This window comes from Solea solea, chromosome 9 (assembly GCF_958295425.1).
Source record: "Solea solea chromosome 9, fSolSol10.1, whole genome shotgun sequence".
Classification (NCBI taxonomy): Eukaryota; Metazoa; Chordata; class Actinopteri; order Pleuronectiformes; family Soleidae; genus Solea; species Solea solea.
Window position 1 is genome coordinate 28,238,174 of NC_081142.1, and position 10,082 is coordinate 28,248,255.

At 44.4% G+C, this 10,082-nt stretch overlaps 1 pseudogene; it reads left to right on the forward strand.

Annotated features, from left to right (window-relative positions):
- The first annotated feature begins 1,420 nt into the window (after positions 1-1,420).
- Positions 1,421-4,709, forward strand: LOC131465760 (microfibril-associated glycoprotein 4-like; annotated as a pseudogene).
- The last annotated feature ends 5,373 nt before the right edge of the window (positions 4,710-10,082 follow it).

Below are 10,082 nucleotides of genomic sequence, written 5' to 3' on the forward strand. Positions count from 1 at the left end.
TGAGAGGTGGATTCATTTTGCAATTTAAGGATCCTGATTTCAACAATCAGTTGTGCAACCTGACAAACATCAAAGACCTTCCTGTGGACTGAGCAACTTTAAAAGTCCTGTTCACAGCTGATAACAGCTCAGATTATACAATGGATACATGCAGCTTGCCATCTGTCAGTAGTGGGGATTCTGTCAAATGGCCTGACCCCTTCCCAATTCCACAGTTCTCACATGATGTTGAGCTCCAGCTGGCAGAAGCAAATTTTCAGGATGCTAAAGCTGGATCCGTTATGGTGATTACTAAAGGTTTATAGACTGATATCCTTGACACACTTGCAGACCGTATGTCAAAAATAAGTGCTTATCCTGAGAGGCATCACTATGAGAGTGTAGCCAAAGCACTTGTGGCGAAGCATCCCAGTCTGAAGGAGCCAGGGTCTGAAAAGGGATGGTACTCCTGGTTTCACAGCCTGAAATTTAAGCTCGGAAACTACCGGCAAAAGTTAAGCGCAGCAGGATGCCCTGAAGTGGTAATTAACAAAAGAAGAGGAGGACATACAAAGGGCAAAGGTGTTAAGAAGTCAAAGAAGGGCGAGGTCAACTACAGCCCAGATCCGCCTAAGGAAAGAGTACTGAAAACATGGAGGTAAAGCGTAAGTTGTTGGAGGTTGAAATGCTGAAAAAGGACCCTGATCACCAGCTGGTGGAAGACCTGATGGTCGCTACGTTTTCTCAGCGCAGAAAAGAGATTATTGGAGATCAACCACTCATCACAGAAGTCATATCTAGATGGCCAGCTCTGTTCCATGAGAGACAGGTACTGAGTCACAATTGTACATTCAACAGAGGCAGAAAGCATGTTGTGCCAGATAATGTATACTCTTATTAACAAATATGTTTGACTAATGTTTTTTTTATATACGTCTCCTCAGATTAGCTCAGAATTCAAGAGAATCGTCACTATAGACCTTCTGGAATCCTTTTTCGATGGACTCGATGGTCTGGTCCCGAGACTGGACTGGAGCTGTACAAAAAAGCAACTAGGTCTGGAAAGAAGCAGCCACTCAGAGACATTTTGGACTGCCTTGAGAAAGATGTAAGTGGAGAAGCTGATGTCCACAAAATTAGGCACTGTTTATTAAAATATTTCCATCTTACTGCAGCTTTGTCTTGTAGGACACAAATGAGAGGAGAAGGACTGCAGCTTTGCTTGGTCTGCCATGCTACATATCAGGCGAAGATCCATCAGACATTATCAGGATGTGTGATGTAAGACCATCACTTTCTTTGTAATGCAATTACCTTTAGCAATTTACATTTTAAGGGTTGACATTTTGACAATTAATTAATATTTTGCTATATATTGGTTAATTTTAGTTGTCAAGGACTGTACTGTACAAGGACTCATGGTGAGACTCTTGATGAAGCCATGAAGGGGATGCAAATCAGCCTAATGATCGGCTATGAAGGTGCTGAACGGGATGCCTTTCCACGCGAGGTTTTTGATGTGGCTGTTGTAATTGAGGAGACCATTGTGCTTCACAACATTAAAGATGTGCCATTCAGCTTTGCCATGCTTATGGGAATCATTTACTGTGTGAATCTCGAGTATCCAGAGGCCATGAAGTATTCGTTTGAGTTTCTTCAGAGAGTGGTGATGAAAATCAAACCAGACCAAGCCTCTGCCCGAGTACACGGGTTAAGAAACCGCATCCTGAGGTACAAACTGTAACATGTCTACATTTTCTAACTTAGTTTCTCATATGGAAAGAGTTCCATGTCAAGCGTGTTGCTTATTGTTCTTTTATGGTATTCTGTCATTGCTGTAATGTACTTTTTTTTACATGTTACATGTCATTTTTATTTTAGTTTCAAAGAACAATGCATTTTCTCATACCCATCACGCACAAAACTGGCAGTTTTCAAAGAAACTACAAAAATATATAATAAAAAAAAAATCAATCAAGAATTAAGTATTACAAAAGAAAATGATAAAATAGGACAAAATGCATGGGAAAATGTACTTTGATGGGTGGTGATCTTGACTGTTCTCTGCTCATGTAGATTTTTATTTAACACATTGCACGTTTAAGGAATGTTAAATGCCTTTATGCAAATGTTTAGCACAGGACTTGAAGCACTGTTACTGACGCATTTAATGTTGGCTTCATTAGAGCTGGTCTTGACTGTTCTCAGGCAGATGATTTTCTTGCATACATTGAAATGTTTTTGTTTGTTAAATACACTGGTGCAAACAGTCTCAGGATTTAAAGTGGTTATTGTTTATGGACCACTTGTAGTAAGAGTTGATGGGGTCAACTTTTCTTCAGGTAATAACCGTTTAAAATGTGTTGTCTCAGTCATCTGCCAAAAGTGTACTCAAAGGAGATGGAAGCTGCAAGTTGAGACAATTGTTCAAATAAATATTCTTTGAACAGAGGAGTTGTTTTAAATGTGATCTTTAAGGAAACTGGTGAACTTGTCATTTTTAGTTGAGGTAAGGGTTAAAAATGAAAAACTAAATTCAATTAGTCTACTTAATTTGAAAACGCAAGTTCAATTGCTGCCTTAAAAACATGAGTTAACATCACTTACGAAGTTAACTGGTATGAATGTAGTTAATTATCTGGACTTGAAAATGTGAGTTGACATGGTGTGGAATTGTATGTTAAGTAAGTTTTCTTAAATGGATAATGTAACATAATTAGTTGTTTTAACTCAAAGTATCCAGTTTAAACAATAAATCAACGGTAATTGAACAATGACAATAACTTACATTTGTGAGTTGACATGGTGTGGAGTTGTATGTTTATTTGACAAGAGAAAGTAAGTTTTCTTCAATGGATAATGCAACATAATTAGTTGTTTTAACTCAAAGTATCCAGTTTAAACAATACATGAACATTAATTGAACAACTTGCCATACTTTGGTTTGTGAGTTGAAACAAAACTTATCTTGAAGTTGAGTTTACTCACGTTTTGAAGGCAGCAATTGAACTTAGGTTTCTAAGTTAAACCACCTTGAAATTTATTACAGTATTAATGTGAATATTGTATTGACGTTTTTTCTATATGCTGTGTGTTTGAATAGTCTATGACTTTAGTGTTGTGATGCCTGCCTGAGTCAAGACACTCGTACAAAGAGTTTTATTCCTGTTTTTTTTTTGTCTTTTTCAGGGTTTTATTCTTTTACTCGCTCTGATCCCAGCAGCCATCTGTGCACCGGTGTTGTCTCCCGGCGACTGCACTGACGTGTACAATGTAGACCCTGTATACAGTGGTGTGTACTCCATCCACACAGCAGGACGTGTCCAGGTCTACTGTGACATGGGCTGTGAAGAGCAAAGTGTGAGATGGACTGTACGTACATGTCCATAATCATTTGTATTTTACATTGTTGTTCTATTCTTCTATCACTGAAGTGCTGCTTGTCTAATGTCATGCTTCTCTGCCCACTAAAAGTTCATGGTTCCACACACTTTTTACCATCTGCTCCATTCTTGTGAATGTGGTGGATATGTCCACAAATCCATGAAGCACTTTCTCCAAATGTGGTTGTTGGTAGACAGAAAGGTAGACAGACAGGTAGACAGATGGTAGGTCAAACGGAACTGTGACGACCTCAGTTTTACGACCTTATATCAGTGTCATCATCTATCACTAAAAAATAATGATAGATCATTTTACAGCTGGTGATGGATCAGATTGGAGAACTTCCACCTAACACAGAAATCTATTGCAGGTGATTCAGAGAAGAATAAACGGCACCGTGGACTTTTATCGTGGATGGGACCAGTACAGAACTGGATTTGGAAAACCATCAGGAGGATTCTGGCTGGGTAAGAGTTGAGACTTAATCGCTTCATCACAGCTCTCATCAAATGACCCGAGTCAATCTCTCTGTCTTTGACTGTCCCTGCGTATCAACCTTGTCCTCCAGGGCTGGAGAACATCCATGTCCTTACTTAGAGGAAGAGCTATGAACTGAAGGTAGTCATGGAGGACTTTGAGGGCAACAAGACCCACGTCTATTATTCCACCTTCTCTGTGGGTCCAGAGGAAGACGGCTACAGGCTTCAAGTCGGTGGATTCAGAAGTGGAACACGTGGACCTGCTGCTGGTGAGTCTTAGTCCTAGTATATCTTGTTGTTGTCCAGGACAACAGCAGAGGAAAAGCAAATAGTACAATATTTCACCAGATCACCAAAGATCCTGTGAGACAACAGATGTGGATCACTGCCATAAAATGTCCTCATGTCAAAATGTGAATCCAAAACAAAGGATTCTGCTGATAGAGTGATTTTGGTACAAATATCAGGACTGGAAGAATGTCTGCTCTGGCTGGTTTCATTCTCATGAAAAGCACCAGGGGGCAGTATAAGTGTTACAACTTCTGTGATATGAAGTCATTATTTTTTCTTTTTTATTCAGGAGATTCATTTGCTGACCATGATGGTATGAAGTTTTCTATATTTGAAAAGGACCAGGACCGCGATGTAGGACTAAACTGTGCTGAGGTCTACCATGGAGGATGGTGGTACAACGGCTGTCACGCTGCTAATCCTAACGGTGGCTACTATCCAGACGGCACCTCACCCTACGGGATCGGAATCAACTGGAAGACTTGGAGAGGATTTCAATATTCTCTGAAGTCAATCGAAATAAAGATACGACCCAAAGAGTGATGGCAGACGACAGATGATCACGCTCATCACATGCGCTGCCCGGCCAATAAACAGCCACACACACTGTAGGACAGTCTTTTGTAGGGTTGACCAATATGGGTTTGTTGATTTTTTTTTTTTTTTCTGTGACCAATGATGATGCTACTATGAGAGTTTTTGTTTGTTTGCAAAAACATTAGTTTTTTAGTGATTTTCTTCATTTCTTTTTTCTTTTTGGGGAAAAACGTCTTTGTTACTAACTTTCACCAGAAATCCTTGATGATGATGTAACATCTTACACCGGCTGGTGTGATGTTTTTGATGTTATGCTGTTCAGATTCTTTACTTTGATGACTGATTTAGTTGATTTGATGTTTTTACTTAAGAATAGAATAGCAAGTATAATCATTCTGATATCTTAGTTTGATAAGAGTGATCAATTATGTTACTTTACAAGTATAATCGCCTTCATGTGTCACCTTGAACTCTTTGATTCGTTTTATGGTTTGATGTTGAAGAATGCTTTAAGATCCTGGGTTGTTTTGTGTTTTTTTAATGATGTTTAGTAACTGTGTGTGGTTTGTTGTTTATTGTGTAACTCCTTGTTGTAACCACTGGAGGGCAGTGACCACTTTCTTTCTTAAATGTCATGTGATGAATAAAGATTTCGTAGATGGAACAGCTTTTGCAGTATTGTGTTCACAGAGAACAAGCCAAGCAGCACTTTTATTCATTTATGGATCTATTGACATAATTATTACCCAAATAGGAGTGTTATTTCTAACAATTACATCAGTCATGAACTTCTGTCAAATAAAAGTTACAATTTTGTTGAGACTGGAGAAAAACTAGGGTCAGAAATATAAAGTTTAATAATACACATCTGTTTTTGACTTGTCTTCAGTTTAGCTCACTTACCATCAAGATTATGGAGTAAAGATAATTAAACAACCATCATTTTGCGCTTTGTTCACCATGCTTCCCGATGTCATCAACTTAGGTCGTTGTGAATGCATACACACAAGGAAACACACTCTTTTTTGTTGTTTAGATGTTTTCCATAAACACGCACACACATGGAGCCCCCAAACAGCAAAACAACCAAGACATGTGGGACTAAAGTAAGAAAAGAGAAGTGAACATGAACCAAACACAGCTTGCGTTCCACTGGTGGTACATGTACCACAGTTTGAGAACCATAACACTACTATATACCCCTTCCAAGTCGCGTGAGGTGCCGTCTGGAAAGTAGGGACCGTTATGCAGTTGGTGGTTTAGTGGCAACAGTCCAATTTTGTTCATGAAAGACATTGACATTAACAACTGAATAATATATGATATACGTATATGTATGCTTTACATATATTTGTCCTTTCAACAGTTTCACATTATATACAATAGTTAAAGTGAATAAAACACTGATTAACTACTGTTACAATAATATGCAGATATATTTGAATAGGTATATTATGTTGAGCTGTCTGTTCTAAAAGTCTTTGTCCATTTTTCATATCATTATTGTTTTCCATACTTTAGTCTAGCCAACATTGTGATTGCATGCAGACTCATTTTTTACATGTAATCTTGTTCAAACTTAACCTTTTCCACATGACTCCTCTACATGTGCAGATTTGTGACAGGCAGCAGGCGGCTGTGTGATAATGAGTGATAAACACTCTCCAATCTTAAATCCTTTCTCCAGTATCCTTCTTAAGAGCAACTCACTGTATATCTATCATTTATTTATTCAAGGCTACAGAATATAAAGGATACTGCTCAGTGTTACAGGCTAAGCCTGACGTGTGTGTGTGTGTGTGTGTGTGCGCTGTAGGAGTGTTGCGTGTGACGTCAGGCGTGTACATGAGGGAAAAGCCACATTTTTGTCCCAGTCCACCCCTGATGTGTTCCACAGTGCTACCACAACAGAGTGAAGTACATGGGACAACCAGAAACAAAGAACTGCTCCCTGAAGTTTTCTGGCCTGAGGCCGTCACAGTGGAAACTGTGGGTTTTACCTCATCAGCAGCCATCTGACCCAGAAGATGGCAGAGCAGAGAGGCATACGTGTCATATATGTGTTATTTTACTCAGAAAATACAATACAATACAACAAATACAACGTACAACCAAGATGGCAAAACAACATGACAGCACAGAGTCAGAATGCAAAACGTACTAGGCACGAGTCCATGACAAAACTGCTTAACGAAGCATGGTAACTCGTGACATAGTCATGCAAGATAACAGGCCGAGCTCTGGCTCGCACCGGCCTCGGGTCTGGCACCACAGGCTCCTGGCGAGGTGCCACGGGGGGGGGAACAGGGGCGGGGGGCGGCACCGGGACCGGGGGTGGGCCCGGATCAGAGGCCATGTTGTACAGGAATGGCGATGGGCCCTGGGCCGAGGCTGTGCACTCAGAGAGGGGCTCTGGGACTTTCCTCAGCCTACTGGCATGCCACCGTGATCACCAGTGTGGTGGAGTGGTGGCTTGCCCTGTAGTGCAGTAAGGTCTGGTTAAGGGCTTCCCCAAACACACAGCCTTGGGCTAGGTGAGCACGGATTCCATTTTTCAATGTCGCATTGAAACGTTCCACTCCACCGTTAGCCTGTGGGTGGTAAAGAGCGGTTCGTATGTGTTTGACACCCCTGCTGGACAGAAAGTCAGAAAACTCGGCAGAAGTCATCTGAGGACCATTATCTGTTGTTATGGCCCGAGGCACACCCCAGCGAGAAAAGAGGCCATCCAGTACCCGGATCATGACACGCGACGTAACAGTCCCCACTGGCACAACCTCCGGCCACTTGGAGCGAAGGTCATATGCGACCCCCAGGAAGCGCTGGTGGTGGGGAACACCACGGCCATGAATTACCCCACAGATGTCCAGCCTTACATGTTCCCAGGGGCGGGAAGGCCAGGGGAGTGGTTGTAGGGGAGGGGTCGACGGGGGTCCAGTTTTCCCACTGAGGAGGCACGCTGAGCAGTCCTGGACCAGATGCTCTATATCGCGGTCAATGGCTGGCCACCACACCAGTTCACTGCACCGCTGCTTGAGTTTCACAATTCCCAGATGACCCTCATGAGCCATTGACAGGACACGTGCACGCAAAGTGCTTGGGATGACGGTGCAGAGCCCCCTCGAGACACACGTCTCCGCCCAGCAGGAGAGCTTGTCTTTCACTCGAGCAAAAGCCTTCAACTCCTCCGGGATGTGGGATGGCCAGCCGTTTCTGATGTACGTGCACAGCTTGGATAATATCGGGTCTCTCTCAGATTCAGTGTTCAGTTCCTCTAGTGTAACTACTGGCCGTAACGGTGTGTAGAGTGCTTGGATGAGAGCCGGCTCTTCATCATATGGTGGTACTGAAGGGGTTGGAGCTGTGACGGAGCGAGAGAGGAGGTCTGCCACCACGTTTTCCCTGCCTGGCGTAAAGACGAGGTCATAATGGTACCTACGGAGGCGTTCTGCCCAACGGTGGAGTCACAGAGGCTTGTGTCCTGAACCAGACGATGAGAGCACTGTTGTGAGGGCCTGGTGGTCCGTCCTGATGGTGAAATGACGGCCGTAGAGGTACATGTGCCATCGTTCGCATGCCCACACACAGGCCAGTGCCTCACGTTCACCCACGGAGTACCGCTGCTCTGTAGGTGTCAGGGCCCGAGATGCAAAGGCGATTGGCCTCTCTGTACCATCATGAAGCTGCGACAGGACAGCTCCAACTGCAGCAACGGAGGCGTCGCAGGTAATGAAGGTTGGGCTGGAGAGGCTGAAGTGAGCAAGAACAGGAGGCGAAATCAACTGTGTTTTTAACATTGAAAAGGACTCGGTGCACTGTGGTGACCAGTCCCAGGGCTCCTCCTTCTTCAAGAGCTGGCGAAGGGGTGCTGTTGTTTGTGAGTAGTTGGGCAGGAAACGCAAATAATAAGCCGTCATTCTCAGGAAAGAGGCAACCTGTGTGGTGAAGGTTGGTTCTGGGATGCGCTGTATTGCCTCGACGTTGGAAGAGAGAGGTGCGATGCCACCGGCTGAGAGGCGGAATCCAATGAAGTCCACAGCCGGCACTGAGAGGAGACATTTCTTACTGTTCAGAGTCAGATGATGTTTGGTGAGAGCCTCAAACACTCTGCCTAGGAGGGCATCGTGGGTGGCTTGGTCCGGCCCATGCCCATTCACATCAATGTCGTCCAGGTAAACTACTGTCCCTGGGACCCCAGCGAGAATTGTGGACATGGCCTTTTGGAAGCAGCTGGGGGCAGAGCTAATACCAAACAGCATGCGCGTGTACCTGAACACCCCAGCGTGTGTCACAAATGCGGTTAAATCCCGGCTGGCTGGGTGAAGGGGAACCTGCAGGTAGCCCTGGCGTAAATCCAGCTTTGAGAAAACTGTAGATCCATGGAACAGAGAGGTGAGCTTTTCTGCTGTGGGATGATGGCTTTATTGACCTGTCGCAGATCCACACAGACCCGGAGACCCCCTGACTTTTTCTGTGCGACCACCAGGTTTGAGATCCAAGGTGCAGCATTTATTGGCTCGATAATGCCCTCTTCTAGCAGGGAGGTGAGCTCAGCAGTGACGCCCTCCCGGAAGGCGAGGGGCAGGCGTCTGAGGGGCTGAATAACCGGTGTCACGGTAGGGTCCACCAGGGGTCGGTGAGTGAATGTCGTCCAACAGCCTAGGCCATCAAACAGCGCAGGCCACTGCTGGTGCATTGTTGGAGAAACTTGCATTATAGCCCGTCCACTGTTGTCCATCAGAGAAAAACCCAGCTCTGTAAACAGATCCAGGCCAAGAAGGTTGGTACCCCGCTGGCCACATGAAAAGGAAAGAAGGGAAGGTGCGTTGTACCGTAGCGGACATGCAGATCCAGGATGCCCACCATCTCATTGGCAATATTTGCGTACCCCCGCAAGCTCGTGGATGGGGGTCCCAGTGGCATGTTGGAAAAGAATTTCCTGTATGTGGCCAGATTGAGGAGCGACACTGCAGCCGCAGTATCCAGGACAAGTGGTACACTAACATCCCCCGGCTGCACTGTGCAAGTTTTGAATGACACACGTTTTGAATGGATGTTACTAATTTCTGTGTATCCGGAGTCCAGCTCCGTATCCGGAGCTCCTACCAATGTCGTGCCTCATTGGTAGGAGCTGAACGACAGACTTTAGCGAAATGGTTCAGTTTAGAACAGTTTCTGCAAACCTGTCCACGGGCAGGGCACTGTGATGCTCTTGTTGCGTGGGAGTTAGAGCCACAGTTGCTGCAATTGCGTCCGGGGCCCACAGGGAGGCGCCTTCTGTTCATTTGTTGCACAGGCAGGCTGTCATCACTGTCAGTGGGCGGGGAAAACAGTGACGTAATGTCGGTGCGCTGGAGTTGCTGCGCCAGCACTGTGTGTTGAGCCGGGCTGGCCAGCAGAGTAGAGCATTCT